Genomic DNA, 4,061 nt, shown 5'->3' on the forward strand with positions numbered 1-4,061 from the left:
GAAACACAGGAGCAGGAGTAGGCCATTCAGCCCATTGAGCCTGCCCCACCATTCAATAAGATCATGGCTGATCATCCACAGCAATGCCTTTATTCCACACTATCCTCATGTGTCCTTATGCCATAACTCACTTGGGCACTACTAATACACTCTTATTTATTTATTTAGAGAGACAACACTGAAACAGGCCCTTTGGCCCACCGAGTCTGTGCCGACCAAGAACCACCCATTTATACCAAAACTACAGTAATCCCATATTCCCTATCAACACTAGGGGCAATTTACAATGGCCAATTTACCTATCACCTGCAAGTCTTTGGCGGTGGGAGGAAACCGGAGCACCCGAGGAAAACCCACGCAGTTACAGAGAGAACTTGCAAAGTCCGCACAGGCAAGTACCAAGAATTGAACCCTGGTCCCTAGAGCTATGAAGCGATGGTGCTAACGACTGCGCCACTGTGCCACTGAACTCCATTTGCAGCTTCCTTATGTCCTCTTCACAACTTACTTTCCTGCCTATATTTGTGTCATTAGCAAATTTAGCAACCAGGCCTTTGGCCCCTTCATCTAAGTCATTTATATAAATGTTTAAAAGTTGAGGCCCAGCGCAGATCCCTGTTGCACACCACTGGTTGCATCTTGCCAACAAGAAAATGCCCCATTTATGCCTACTTTCCGTTTCCTGTTCGCGAACCAATCTTCCATCCATGCCAATATGTTACCCCCGACACCATGAGCTTTTATTTTCTGCAATAATCTTTGATGGGGCACCTTATCAAATGCCTTCTGTAAATCTAAGTGCAAAACATCTGCCGGTTCCACATTATCCACAGCACATGTAACTCTCTCATAGAACTCCAATAAATTGGTAAGATATGATTTCCCTCTCACAAAACCATGTTGCCACTGCCCGATTACCTTTTTTTTTCTCAACGCCCTGCTATAATGTCTTTAATAATAGCTTCTAACATTTTTCCTATCACAGATGTTAAGCTAACTGGCTTGTAGGTTCCTCCTTTCTGTCTCCCTCCCTTTTTGAATAAAGGAGTTACATTCGTTAATTTCCAATCTTCCCCGAATATCAGAAATTTTGGAAAATAAAATGTAACGCATCAACGATCTCACTAGCCACTTCTTTTAAAAGCCTAGGATAAAGTCTATCAGGACCCGGAAACGTGTCACTTTCGGGCACCCCGTTACACTGTTGCCATCACCTAGCTCACTCTACAGCTGCCCAGAATACTCTTAGTCACCCCATTACACAACGGTCACCACAATCACACTCTTGGGCACCCCCAGCAAACCCCTGGACACACCTATAACTCTCTTGGGCAACCCTGGGATATCCTGGGCACTTCTATTGCACACTTGAGCACATTGTCTATCACACTCTTGGATGCACCTATAACAGTGTGGGCACACTGAGCTCCTTCATTGACACCTACATTGCACACTGTGCACACCTATCACTCTATTGTGCACCCCAACGCTCTCTTGGACACCAGCATCACATTCTTGCCATCCCCGCGTACACTCTTGGGCACCCCAGAACACTATTCGGCACATTATCACACTCTGGGCAATCCATAACACTGTACGTAACTCTTATCACACTCTGGGCAACTGCAGCGCACTCTTGCGCTCCCCGAGAGACAGAGTGGAGCGGAGCACGAGCAGCGAGGGGAATAAAATCGAGACGTGACATTAGAGTGACGTCACATTGAACAGTGAGAGCAGGGAAACAGAAAGCAGCTGGGGTCAGTATTCAGGTAATTTTTTTAAAATTTAATTGAATTGAATTAACATAGAGGAAGACTTGATTAATTTATAAGTATAGAAACTAAAGTCTAAAGCGGTTTAAAATGTAACTAAAGACCAGTCGAAAATGAAAATAACAATATGAATCTAATTATAGAAAATACAGATGCAAAGCCAGGTGATGTGTTGTACCTGCATTATGTGGGAGCTGGGGGACCCCATTGTGGTTCCTGGTGAACACATCTGTAGCAAGTGTTGGCTACTCCAGGAACTCTGGCTCAGAGTTAATGAGCTGGAGTCTGAGCTTCGGACACTGTGACACATCAGGGAGGGGAGAGTTACCTGGACACTGTGCTTCAGGAGCTTGCCACACCACTGAGATTAGGGATAGCATAAGATAAAAAGAAAGCACTTACAAAAATGCAAAACGCAGCACAGATCCAGCCGAATGGGATCGATACAAAGACCAGCAAAGGGTTGCAAAGCAGCATATTTGTCTTCGGCCTCCTTGTCTCGAGAGACAATGGGTAAGCGCCTTGAGGTGGTCAGTGGTTTGTGAAACAGGGCCTGGAGTGGCTATAAAGGCCAATTCTAGAGTGACAGATTCTTCCACAGGTGCGACAGATGAAATTGGTTGTCGGGGCTATTACATAGTTGGCTCTCTCCTTGTGCTTCTGTCTTTTTTCCTGCCAACTGCTAAGTCTCTTCGACTGTCCAAACTTTAGCCCGCCTTTATGGCTGCTCGCCTGCTCTGGTGATTGCTGGCAACTGACTCCCATGACTTGTGATTAATGTCACAGGACTTCATTTCGTGTTTGCACACGTCTTTGAAAAAGAGACTTGGACGGTTGGTGGGTCTAATACCAGTGACGAGCTCGCTGTACAATGTGTCTTGAGGATCCTGCCATCTTCCATGCGGCTCACATGGCCAAGCCATCTCAAGCACGGCTGACTCGGTAGAGTGGATATGCTGGGTATGTTGGCCGCCTCGAGGACTTCTGTGTTGGAGATACGGTCCTACCACATGATGTCAAGGATTCTCCGTAGGCAGCGAAGATGGAATGAATTGAGACGTCGCTCTTGGCTGACATACGTTGTCCAGGCCTCGCTGCTGCAGAGCAAGGTACTGAGGACACAAGCTTGATATACTCGGACTTTTGTGTTCTGTGTCAGTGCGCCATTTTACTATACTCTCTTGGCCAGTCTGGACATAGCAGTGGAAGCCTTTCCCATGCGCTTGTTGATTTCTGCATTGACAGACAGTTTACTGGTGATACATGAGCCTAGGTAGGTGAACTCTAAACGAGATTATGAAAGGAAACTTGCAAGGGACATCAAAATAAATAAGAATACATAAAGGGAAAGCAGCAATGTCAAGAGCAATGTAGGCCCACTAAAAGCTGAAAATGGAGATATAGTCATTGATAATGGGGAAATGGCAGACATGTTGAATAATTACTTTGCCTCCGTATTTACAGATGAAAAGGAGGCTAACTTGCTGGAAGTCCCGAAAAAAATAATAGCCGATTGGGGACAGGGTCTTAATACAATTAACGTAAGTAATACATCAGTAACAAGGAAATTAATGGAACTAAAGAATGGGAAATCCCCAGGACCTGACAGTTTCCATCCGAGGGTGTTAAAGGAAGTAGGGGAGCACATTGTAGATGTTCCAACTATAGTATTTCAGAGTTCCCTAGATTCAGGAGCGGTACATCTGGATTAGAAAGTTGCACATGTCACTTCACTTTTTAAGAAGGGTGAAAGGGGGAACCAAGGAATTTATAGACCAGTTAGCCTGACATCTGTGGTGGGCAAGTTGCTGGAGTCTATAATTAAGGATAGGGTGACTGAACACCTAGAAACATTTCAGTTAATCAGGGACAGCCAGCATGGATTCATGACGGGAAGATCATGCCTAACCAATCTCATTGAATTTTTTGAAGAGGTGACAAAGTTAGTTGACAGGGGAATGTCTGTGGATGTCATTTATATGGACTTCCAGAAGGCATTTGATAAAGTCCCACATAAGTGACTGTTAACCATGGATTTGAGGGCAATTATTGACATGGTTAGGAAGTTGGTTGAGTAGATGGCAGAGAGTGGGGATAATGGGTAAGTACTCTGATTGGCAGGATGTGACTAGTGGTGTCTGGCAGGGATCTGTGTTGGGGCCTCAATTATTCACATTATTCATTAACGACTTGGAAGATGGCATAGTAAGCCATATATCCAAATTTGCTGATGATGCAACGTTAGCAGGCATTGTAGACAGTCTAGATTATAGCATAAAAGTGCAAAGA

This window comes from Heterodontus francisci, unplaced genomic scaffold, assembly GCF_036365525.1.
Source record: "Heterodontus francisci isolate sHetFra1 unplaced genomic scaffold, sHetFra1.hap1 HAP1_SCAFFOLD_96_2, whole genome shotgun sequence".
NCBI classification, from domain to species: Eukaryota; Metazoa; Chordata; class Chondrichthyes; order Heterodontiformes; family Heterodontidae; genus Heterodontus; species Heterodontus francisci.